General features: G+C 34.8%; 1 protein-coding gene across 10 annotated transcripts in view; it reads right to left on the reverse strand.

Moving 5' to 3' along the window:
- CYRIB (CYFIP related Rac1 interactor B) overlaps window positions 1-12,426 on the reverse strand; it is a 144,589-nt gene that overhangs the window by 38,338 nt on the left and 93,825 nt on the right. For 6 of the 10 annotated variants that reach the window (XM_081266315.1, XM_081266316.1, XM_081266317.1 and 3 more), the window contains one exon: window positions 11,873-11,911. The exons of 1 other annotated variant lie outside the window; for it this stretch is intronic. The gene's annotated coding sequence lies outside the window, so the exon portion shown is untranslated. Of the gene's footprint in view, window positions 1-11,650; window positions 11,670-11,872; window positions 11,912-12,426 lie in introns of all 10 variants that reach the window. 3 more of the 10 variants (XM_081266320.1, XM_081266313.1, XM_081266319.1) reach the window with 1 other exon arrangement.

Genomic DNA, 12,426 nt, shown 5'->3' on the forward strand with positions numbered 1-12,426 from the left:
GTGTCCCACAGTCACTAATGTCTCAGACTGCCTGATTTTCTTCTCATTTAAAGATACCTTAGCTCCCTTTAATCACTATCCCTTTTACTTGTTGAGCTGGATTTCTGCCAACTGCATCTAAGAAGAATTTTCACTAATGAGATTTCTAAGTTTCAGATAAATGGATAAATCTGATCTAAAAGGATTTTTTAAATAGCTTATGTAAAACTAGATCCAAAATATGGCTGGGATATTTTGGAGGAATGTTTTAAAATAAATAATAAATATTATTATTTAGAAAATAATAATATTAAGCTCTAAGTAAGACTTACATTATTAATTATTATTGTAATTCTTGAATTTCAACTAAATACTATGTTTATTAAATAAGCTAAGAAAAAAATCAATACAAATTTAATACAAGAAAGCCAGACGGCTTATTTCAAGAGTTTGTAATATTTATGGTGGAATTTTGTGACCATGAATGAACTCTTATGTTACAGGCTTGTTTCCAAGTGGACGACTCATCTGGAAAAGAGCAAGCTCTTCCTGGCAGGTACTCTGCGGAATGTATTTTTAAGCTAACATTAAACCATTTCCCCCATAAAACACTTTAAAAGAAGTTCCTTATAGAATAACAGAAACAGAACTTCAGGATTCAGTTACTGTGTTACTTCCTCCAACTTTCTAGAAACTTCACAAGCAATGTTACTTTATTTACTCCTTCCAGCTTGAGAGGCTTAGCACTGCTGTCTCCTCTGCTTACAATTAATTCCAAGATGTACCAAAGGCTAGCTTCTTTTCATTCTTTGGGCCACATCTCAGATGTGCCCTTCACTGAGAAGCTTTTCTCTGCCAATCTTCTTGAAAGTGGTTGCACCTGCCACCCCAGTTATATTCCACTTGACCACCCAACATACCCTATTAGCATATCACAATCTAAATTACACTACTTTGTTTTTTGTTTTGTGGTGCTGGGAGTGAGCCCACAGCCTTGTGCAATGCTAGGTAAGCATTTTACCTGTTAAGCTACATCCCTTGCCCAAATTATTTAAATTAAAACTGTTGGCTTTCCTCATGTGCAGCTTATAAACAATAAATACTTGTGGGTGGGGAGAGAGAAGGAAAGTAAGCTCATATACTGACCTGTATTACTTTAAACTAGGGTTTCCTACACTCAGTACTACTAACATTTTGGCTATACAACTCTTTGCCCAGGAAACTATCTTGTGCCTGGTATGATGTCTTGACAGTATTCAAGGCTCTTACTAGGGACAACCAACAATGTCTTCAGGTACTGCCCAAATGTCTCCTGGGAGGCAAAACTGTCCCTTGTTGACAGCCACTGCTTTTAACAAATGACCACAAATATGAAGTGCATCCTCAGATTTGTCTGTCAATCCTACTACATATCCCCAGGGGATTACACCACGGGTTAAAAAAAAAAAAAAAAAAAAACTCTTCAAATCTCTAACAACCCCCTTTCTCCCATGAAAGAAATGACTTTAATCATGTGCTTCACCCTCTGCACCTCATTCCTGAGGGACAACCTTTCCTCTGGGCCCTGGTTCTCCTGCTTGTCTTCATCTGCCCAAGGACATCAAGTCCCCTATACTACCACACTGTATTTCTCTAACTAATGAGACCTGTCAAATCAGCTGTCTATAATTATTTAATTCCACTTTTTCAAATCCTATTCTTCTGCCTCACTCCAATTTGCCTTTTATACCCATTACTGCAACAAAGCTGCTGATCAATAAAACTTGTACATCTAGCTCAATTTCAAGGCCAGTTCTCACATTTAACTTACTGAATGCAATAGCTTTTGACCCATTTCTTCCTAAAACATTTTCTCATTTGATACTTGGGACAATATATTCTCCTGTTTCCTTCCTACTTGATCACTTTTCTTTTTCAATACCCTTCCCTTTGTCAGTAGGCATTTATTTCTCCCATTTTAAAATTTATCACCTCCGTCTTATTCCCTTGCTTCTCTTCACAGCAAAATCCCTTAAATGTAGTCTTCCACACTCCCTGTTTTTTTTTTTTTTTTTTTTCCCTCTCCTTTCATTCTCTTTTAAACCTGCTCCAATCTGGCTTTTGCCCCAACCCCACACTACCAAAATTGCTGTGAAAAGGCCACCAAGTTAATTTCATGTTGCCAATTCCAATGGTCAATTAATTCTCAACTCCTCACCATACCACCTGTCAGAAGCATCTGACATAACTAACACTCCTTCCTTTCTCAATACGTTTTGTCATTAGCTTAAAGGATACAATGTCTCACCTGTTCCACTGCTACACCACCCTTCCTGATCTCTGCCACCATGACCTCTTGCCAGATTACTTCAAGGGTCCTAACAGGAGCCCTGCTGTCACCCTTGCCGCCTCCTACAATTTCTTATTATAAAAGGCAAAGCAATCTTTTTAAAAATATAAACCAGCTGGCAGTGGTAGCACACACTCGTAATACCAGTGGCATGTGAGGCTGAGGCGGGAGGATGCCAAGTTCAAAGTTGATCTTGGCAACTTAGTGAGGCTCTAAGCAACTTAGCAAGACCCTGACTCAAAATAAAAAATAAAAAGGACTGGGGATGCAGTTCAGTGGTTGAGTACCTCTGTGTTCAATCCCTAGAACCGCCACCCAAAAAAATCCTACACACACACACACAAATATGACATTACTTATATAATTGTATTATAGTAATATAATTTATAATCATATTCATAATAATTAAATTATGTCAATGTCATATTAATAGATTTATCATTTATTATATTTGTATTTACTTATATATAGATATGTCTAATACATATTATTTATATACGTAAAAGTACATAAATATAAACCAGACCACATCACATCCTTCCTTTGCTCAAAACTAAGCAATACCTTCCCATCATACTCAGAATAAAATCCTAACCCTTATCAAGTCCCAAACCTTATATGACCTATCTCTGGCTCACTCTGACCTCATCTCCATCAAACCACAATGTTTTTCCTGAAGCTTCTCTAATGGCCCCCCTTTTTGGAGAATCTTTGTACCTGCTTTTCTCCTGCTGTGAAATGCTCTTTTCACAGACCTTCCAGTGACAAGAATTTCAATGAGTACCTGAAGTTACCAAATTGATACACTTTTAAAGTGTAATTACAGAAATATATAATACATTTTAAAAAGATTCTTCTGATCAAACTACTCTATAGAAAACACTATAAAGTTAGGAAGATGCAACCAAAGTTGAAAGGTAAGTAGTCATTATGGCTTTACTACCCTAAAAGCCAGTTACATCACTCTGTTGACACTTTTCTAGATCTAAGGTTTAATTAAAGATGAACATTTCTTCCTTCAGTGGTTGCTAAAAGCAACAAGTACATGCCAGAATAGTAGTAAGTTTTAAAAATCTCTGCTTCTGAAACCCTTCAGACACCATGAACCTCAAACACTGCATGCACAGTCTACTTACTGAACTGCTTTTATGAAAGTGCACCACCACCATTTAAAGACAATGTCAAGAAAAGGAAACTAGAAAGTGAGAAAAAAAAAAAAAAACACCCCTCTTTCTGTTTGTCAAGTACTATCCTAAAGTCTTCCCACAGCAAGATGGATGGGAGTCAAGGCTCTGGTTTCCTGTGGAACTCCCAGCAGCTGTGTGGAGCAGTACCCCCCCCCCCCCCCCAGAATTCAGCATCCAGGACTACAGGGTTCCTCCTCCAAGTTCCTACATTCTCCTAATCCATTTATTTCCTTTTGTTCCCCCAGCCCTTGAAATAACTTGCTTCCTGCAGTTTCCATTAGTATCTAAGTTACCTTAGGTTCCTCTTTAGCTCAGGCTTCCAACATTTCTATAAATAAATTCAAATATCAAGCCCCGTTTTAAAATGCCTAGATAGTTTCTGCTTTCTTGGTTAGAATCTGACTGATACCAGAGAAATTCCAGAGAGCAGCTTAATCCTTAACTTTACCATTTTTCTCAAGCCATTATTTTCAGGTACTAGTATAGCTATGAATAAAGTGAGCCTTCAATTCTCCTTCCTTTACGAAATGTAAAGGAAGAGACAAGGACAGCAGGATTCAGGTATTCCTGGATTTTAATAGTACAATTAAAATTTCACTATGATTTCTTAACAAACATCAAGATTGACATATTTTCATTTCAGTCTAGTAAAGTACACACAGTTAATATGTGACTTGACTTAAAGAAATGTGACATGAACAAAAAATGGAATAAAAATTGGAAGACTTGGTTTCTCATCCTAACTCTCACAAACTGTGTGACTTCACACAAGTCAGTTCAGTTGTTAGACTAAATCTCTCATATTGCTTCTGGCTACAATTATACATGCTATCCTGTATCTGTATCTTTCCTACACTGACATCTAGTGGATGCACTCACACTTTGTACTTTAAAATGAAAAAATCTTATTTCAACTATTTAATTCCATAGGATATCAGGTCATGTACATTAAACATAATAAACGAGGAGATCAATACATGGAAGTGAACCACAATAATAGTATTATATCAGACTGTCATGGTATCTGGTTGTGATTCAAAGATTATTGTACTCTTTCGTGCCTCAGTCATTTAAAATTTAAACCACTAATACAAATTACCATCAGAGCTGCCAATATAGAACATGAAAGCACATAAATGTTTTCTGCTACAATCGCTATATCAGGTACAAACAAAGGGTCTGAGTAGAAAGTAGCAAGAAAGTCCCTAGGTAAGTAATAGAGGAGTATTCAGAATAGTGTGTGATGGGGATATGCAAACAAAATAAAAAACAAACACAAAACTCAAAATTATGAATTTATAAGTACTTAGTACAAAGCTTTGTCTTGAAAAATATAATCAAAATATTATCCTGAATTCACTTTATTAATTTAATAATTAAAACCATTTTAAATCCATGAATACAAACTAATAATAAATTTTACTTCATGTCAACAATTCAAAAGAACAGCCTGGCTACCCATCCAGTGCCATAAGTAATGCTCAAAGTTGTTACCCCTTTTTATTTTGTTGGAGTAGCATTCTGCTTTGAATTATGGCTTTCTTTAAATATCATGTTACAAAACAAATATATGCCAATAGTTTTAAAGATGATTAACCTGGAAATAAAACATTTTAAAGTAGTTTCACTCCATTATATATTTCAATAGAGCAATGAAAGAGACAAAAAAACAATAAGAATACTGCTAGTATGACCATTTTGGAATAAGAACTTGACATTGCTTATGAAAGTTCACAAGCGATATTCACAAATAAATTAAGTTCAGCTATATAACAGATAAACAGTAGAAACATAATTCCAAGTAAGGGAACTAAATAGAAAATTATGATAACATTAAATTAAATAACATTAAAGATATCATTATTTCTGGGGAAGATAACCATAGGAATGCACAGCTTTCAAAACCACAAATAATATTCTAATTCCTCAATTACTGGCAAATTCAGGTTTTATAATTCACAGGGCATATACATTCTTTTGTATTTAACAATAATTAAAAATATCTTAAAATGTGAAGTTGTTGATGGGTAACAGAACATGAGACTGGTTCATTCAAAAAGCTTGGATTGGAATTCAATTCTTCCCAATAGACATGCTCCAAAGCATGAATGATCTATTTTTTTTTTTTTTTGAGAGAGAGAGAGAGAGAGAAAGAGAGTGTGTGTGTGTGTGTGGGGGGGGGGAGAGAATCTTTTTTTGTAGATGGACATAACACAATGCCTTATTTTTATGTGGTGCTGAAAATCGAACCAGGGTTGCGCCCGTGCTAGGGAGCACTCTCCCACTGAGCCACAATATTTTTTAAATATTTATTTTTTAGTTGTAGCTGGACACAATACCTTTATTTTACTTATTTATTTTTATGTGGTGCTAAGCATCGAACCCAGAGCTTCATACATGCTAGGTGAGCGATCTACCACTGAGCCACAACCCCAGCCCCTGAGTGATCTATTTTCATAAATTTACCATTATTCAAAACCTCAAACATTTTTATATCTAGTGTTTACAGCACCTGGCAGTGTCAGTGGTTGTTTTAAATCACACAACTTTTACTTATCACCTGTCTGCCAATCACAGTGATAGATGCTGAATATTCGACATTGAGGAATTCAGAGACAAACGGAAAGGACCAGATAAGATAGTGTGACATCTGTCCATAGTAAAATGAGCAAAGGACACTATGAACACATTTCTCTGGAATAACCTAATTCAGCCTCGCTAAGATCAGTAAAGGTTTCCTAGAGTGGCTGATTCTTAATTCTTTCTTATTTACCATATCTTAAATTAAGCATTAATTCAAACATAAAAGAATCAAATATGGGACAAAAAATAGTAATATTCATATACTCTATCATCTAGATAAAGCAATAACATTTTTGCCATGCAGTCATCCCCTGAAATCTATAGATGCTCAAATTACATCATTATTCACATGCAACCTTTTACATTAAATCATCTCTAGATTATTTATGCAAATACTATGTAAATAGCTATTGCTGTTATTTTTATTGAATCACAAAGAAAAAGAAAAGTCAGTTCATGTTCAGTACTGATGTGATTTTTTTTTTCTGAATATTTTCTATCATAATTGGTTGAATCCAGATAATGAACCTGTGGATACAGGGAGTGAACTGGCTATGCTTCAAATGACCTCTCCATTTTTTTGTGCAATTAGTCTCCTAATATCTCCCAACTAACTTTTCTCGCTATCTTAAGGAAATCAGTATCTTAAAAGTGTGCTTCCAACATTTTAAGATTTTTAAATACAAAGTTATGTGTATTTTTTAAATAACACCATATTGGTCTGGCTTTCAATGTGCATAAATGAAACACTGTATTTAATTTTCTAAAAACTGGATTTTCTCAATGATTTTTTTTGAGAATTATCATGTTTGTTCATTTTAGCCATTATTTACAATTCCATTATTCAAAAAAAAAATCATTTGTTCATTCTCCCTACTGATAGTGAGGTTATTTCCACTTTTACTCTTATCAAATTATGTCTAATACATCCATACACTTGTGCCCCACATACAAGAGTCTTTATAAAATGAAAAGGTAGCTGCAAATTTACTGGGTGGGGGCTCTACTGCTCTCCAAACTACTTCTATCAATTCATTGTTCCACTGGTAAAATACTTCCTCTTTCCCATGCATAAAGCCTCAAGCTTTAATTTACAGACTGTGAAACATCTCCCTGTTTTAATCTACACTTGCTTCATTGCCTTTAAAACTGTGCACATTCTTATATGTACACAGGCCATCTGTAAATTGCATATTTATTTCCTTTGCCAACTGTTTTCCTACTATCTCTCAGCCCCTGTCTACCTTTCTGTATTGCTATGCCTGAGAACTGGTGCTATACTGACACTATACTGCCACTACTCTGTATAACTGGGACTCACAATCCATAAACATTTTCCAGACATCCTTGCCAGCTGAGTTCCTGTTAGGCTGTCTCAATCTGACAAGTTTCTGGTCAGAATAGGCTGGCAGTTGCTAAAGCAATGTGAATAGGGTGTTACCAATATCCAATTCTCTAATCAAAGGCAAGAACAACCTATGGATTCCAGCATATTACTTCTCCCTTTGACTCTTCCAGTCTTTTAAATACTTTTGTAACCAATCTTCTATGTTAAATTCTTTTGACATTCCCAGAGTGGTTCTGTTTTCTGAACTCAACTCTGACTGATTTACCACCTTTTTCTTTCCTACATATCTTTTGATGCTTATGCACAAGGCAAATGCTTCCTTCCCCTAGTCTCATGTCATTGTTTACATGTGATATAGTCTAATTCTTCTTCTTTTCTTGGTGGTCTGTGCTTACTAAAGTACTAATTCTTTAAAACTGCCTTGGCTATTCTTGACATTTTATCATCCATGTGACTGTCAACTTCTATAAGAAATCCTGGTGGGATTTTTATTTGATTAGCATTAAATGTGCATATCATTCTGAGACAGAACTGCCATCTTTTAACACTACCCATTCTATCATTTAATCTATTAATATGGTAAATTACATGAACTCATTTTTGATTACTGAACCATCCTTGTAATCCTGGGACCTATTTGGTCATTTAAAAATATATATATTTCTAGATTTGGTTTGCCAATATTTCATTTTGGATTATTTCACAACTGAGACTGACCTATAATTTTTCCCTCTGGTTCTGCTATCAAAGCATATATGTATATGCTTTTTATATTCTTTGGAACAGTTTGTGAATAGTAGAGTATAACAGTTCCTTGATAAGTTTTCTAGAAAAGTTCTTCTAAATCTCTAAAAGTCTACATCTTTTTCATCTTTGAAACTTTGGCCTCTAGCAGACATTCTGTCACACAGCCAGTCTTGATGAAGATTTTACTGAATGAATAAATTAACAAATCAAGCAAAAAAGTTTATTCTTTTAAAAAGAGAATACCTAAATTAAAAACATCCTATAAAAGGAGTGACTTTAAAACAAATGAAACAAATGCAGCTTTATAAATTAAGGAGTAAGGATATAGACTGTGTTACCTACTAAGAAATAATTCAAGTTCCACAAAGGTTAAGAAAATCAAGAACAAGGTTACCAGGCAAATGTTTATTGCTAAGATATTGAAGTGTACCTAGACAACAATATTTTCCCACCATATTCTTTACCACTGAATTACCTTCCCATCTTGCCAAGGAGGTACTAATTACAGCCGAATGTATGAATTTTCTTTATATTCTTTTTAAAAATATTATTTTATTTCAACTGAAGACGAGACAAAATTCCTGAGTAAATTCAAAAAGAATATTCCATAATTATTCAAATGACAAGGTCTGGTAACATTGACTAAATAATAAAACTTCATTTTAAATTAACAAAAAGCAAAAGAGCTGTTCTACAAAAAGTTATTTTCTTAGCAATAAGAATGGAATACACTAATATCACTTTATTTTACTTGTTTTATGGTGCTGGGGATAATTTTAAATGAATTCAAATAATGAAGATAAAAAACAATATGTGTATGTCATATAAACTTTTTGAACTAAATACAATATCTAATTACTACAGCTTTTACATTTTCATATATTTTTCAAACAAGAATTATTTATATATATTCAAGTTCAAATCAATAAACTAATTTTCTCTCCTCAGTACTGGAGGTTGAACCCTGGGACACTGTATAACTGAACTACATTCTTAGTCCTTTTTATTTTCTATTTTGAGGTAGGATCTTGCTAAGTTGCCAAGGCCCACCCTGAATTTGGAATCCTCCTGCCTCCTCCCCCATGTAGCTAAGATTATAGGAATGCACCACCATGCCCAACTCAAATCACTAAACTACCCTCAATGTTTTTACTATTTGTTCAAAGTTGCTGAGAAAGAAAGAGGAAGAGAAAAGGAAGTGAAGGTATGGGAAAGGCCAGAAAACAGGAGCACAAAATAAATCATGTACCCCCAACTCCTGAAGTGAAATCTGGTGACTTAGGCAAAAGCAGATGATGAGTGAAATAGTGGGGCTTAATTTTTTTTTTTTTAAGAGAGAGTGAGAGACAGTGAGAGAGAGGGAGAGAATTTTTTTTTTAATATTTATTTTTTTTTAGTATTTGGCGGACACAACATCTTTGTTGGTATGTGGTGCTGAGGATCGAGCCCGGGCCACACGCATGCCACACGAGCACGCTACCGCTTGAGCCACATCCCCAGCCCCAGTGGGGCTTAATTTAAAAACCCTGGCAGAGCAGTTTTTGAGAACATCTTTAAAATACGGCATCAAGCCAGATCACATTGATTTAAATACCTTATCATGTCCTTTCCAAAACCATAGTGAATGCTGTTTTTGCTATCAACCAAATTTCAATAGACCTGCCATTCCCTAATTTTACAGCAATCAGCTACCAGGTGTTAGACAAGCACTGGAATTTAGTGACACCATCCTAGGCTCTTTCTAGAGTAGGCTGATGCATTATCACTCTAATAGTTTCATACCACTGAAGGAACTGCAAAACATTTGGGTACTTTCCACAAGATACCTTTTTATGTGCTTCCAGACCAGAAGCATCAGAGCACTTACTGTCTGCAGACTTCCAATGGCAATTCTCTTGTCAAAAACTTTTAGCATCTCACATTGATAAACACACACATATATACATATGCATATACATGTACACACAATACACAAACTTGTTTATTACTTCATGTTCCTTGTACCAGAATATTTGGAGGCTGGTATTCTCTAAGGCTTAACTCCTATTTACTATTCCCTTTTCATATATGTTTTTCTTATTATTGAAAAGCACACCCAAAGCTATTTCACAAACTTCTACACTACACCATAGGATTTGGGGGGGGTGGGGGGTGGCGAGGGGACTAGAATTGAACCTAGAACCTTAAGTATGTTAGGCAAACATTCTATCACTGAGCTACACACCCAGGCCTCTTACAAATTTTTTTGAGACAGTTATCCAGGTTGGCCTCAAACTTGTGATCCTCCTACCTCAGGCTCCCAAGTAGCTGGGATTTCAGATGTGCACTATCATGCCTGGCCAATTAGGATATTTTAAAGGAACAGATGTGTAACTACTTCTTTAAGATAGTTATATACGACAAAAATAACTACACTTACTCAAGTATAAGAGAGAAAGTAAAGTCAAGCTGACTTTTCACTAACAAAGGTTCTCAGTCTGGGGCTTTTAATCAGGGGGTCACCGTAATAATAAAATGATGTAAATCTGAATGAAAAGCTTTTTACTAACCTCTATGAAAACTAGCAGTTCCTTCAATCAAGTTATGGTCAACAAACCACAGTAATATTTTAAGTATCTATGCACTTGTCATTTAATGGAAATTATAGGTATTTTCATATTATATTACAAATATTGCAGGCTCATCACTATTTAAAATTACAGTGAGTAGCAAAATCCTTCCTAAACCTTATACTCTAATGTAACAAACATACATCATCAACCACAAATTTATATTTTGAATATGTGTTAATGGTGCTTTAAGCTAACTGGTTTCCTTTTTAATCCTATGTATTTTATTTCATATAATCATGAATCATCATTCTTGGGCAGAATTCACAGGATTCTCCAGACTAGGTCCTCACCAAAGAGCTCCTTGGCACCCAAACTGGTTAAGTGCTGTGGCACACAGAGTAGGTAAAGCAGTGACAACTTTCAAGGACCATCATAATTAATTATCCTATCAGCTCTAACAAAACGACAGGCTGGTTTTAAAATATATATATATCCCTATAAATATATATCCCATTTCTGACTAGAAGAACACAGGAAGACATTTTTAAACTGATTGTTTTTACCTGAAGAACACAAAGTACAGCTATTAAAAAATATATACATTTTTGAATACCTATTAACATGTTTTAAGAAAAATAATTGGAGCAGAAAAATAAGTGTAGGATTGTAAGTATTTAGGTACTCAGGAAGCTTTAATAGTAACTACATATACTGTTTAGTAACCTTTACTTATAAGGACCAAAACCAATAATAGAATTCTTTAAAATGATGTGTAAAAGTGTCTTCATTTCTAGTTTCCAATGGGGTTGGGGAATTTAAATACACACATTTTTAAAAGTATGAAAACTAGAGCTTAACCTTTATTGATGAACTATTGAGGTGATAGCTAAAATGACTTACAAGGGAATTCAAAGAAAACACATACCTCTCCTATTGAAAGAGAGCTGTAAGGAAAAGAGTTCAAATTAATTTAATTTCCCCCACTACTTCCTTTTTTAAGTCAGAAATAACAGAGTATTTCTTAATGACAATTTTAGTATTTGAATATACATTTTCCTTAAATTTTATCTAATCAATGTAGGTTTTTACTTAAGTCATAATTTTACATTTATATCTAGATAATCATTTCACCCAAAGACATATTTACCTTCAGCCAGTGCTGGTGATTCTGTTGTTGTCCTTCTTTCTGTTTAAAGAAAGAAAAAAAGGAAGAAAGTCTAAAACATTATTATACTTTTAAATGAGTTATATAGCAAATGTTAGAAATATAGCTCATGAATGCTATAACATGCATGTCCTATACATACATATTTATTTCCTTAGAGTAACTCAGCCACTGTTCACAGATGACCTACTAAGAGTAAAATGTTCCCACGTGTTCTGGTACCACCTATAATCCTAGCTACTTGGGAGGCTGAGGCAGGAGGATCACAAGTTCAAGGCTAACCTGGGAAACTTATCGAGATCCTCTGCCTCAAAGCAAAATTAAAAAGGGTTGGGAATGCAGCTCAGTGGTAGAACACTGGCCTGGCATGTGTGAGGCCCTGGGTTTGATCCCCCAGTGCTAGAGAGAGAGAGAGAGAGAGAGAGAGAGAGAGAGAGAGAAAGGTACCATGTTAAGTCTTGGAAAAACACAAACAAATGACAAGACAACCTAGATGCCATCCTTACACGATGCCCAAAGACCAATAGGTATACCAA

This window comes from Spermophilus citellus (genome assembly GCF_964194105.1).
Source record: "Spermophilus citellus genome assembly, chromosome: 14".
Taxonomy (NCBI): Eukaryota; Metazoa; Chordata; class Mammalia; order Rodentia; family Sciuridae; genus Spermophilus; species Spermophilus citellus.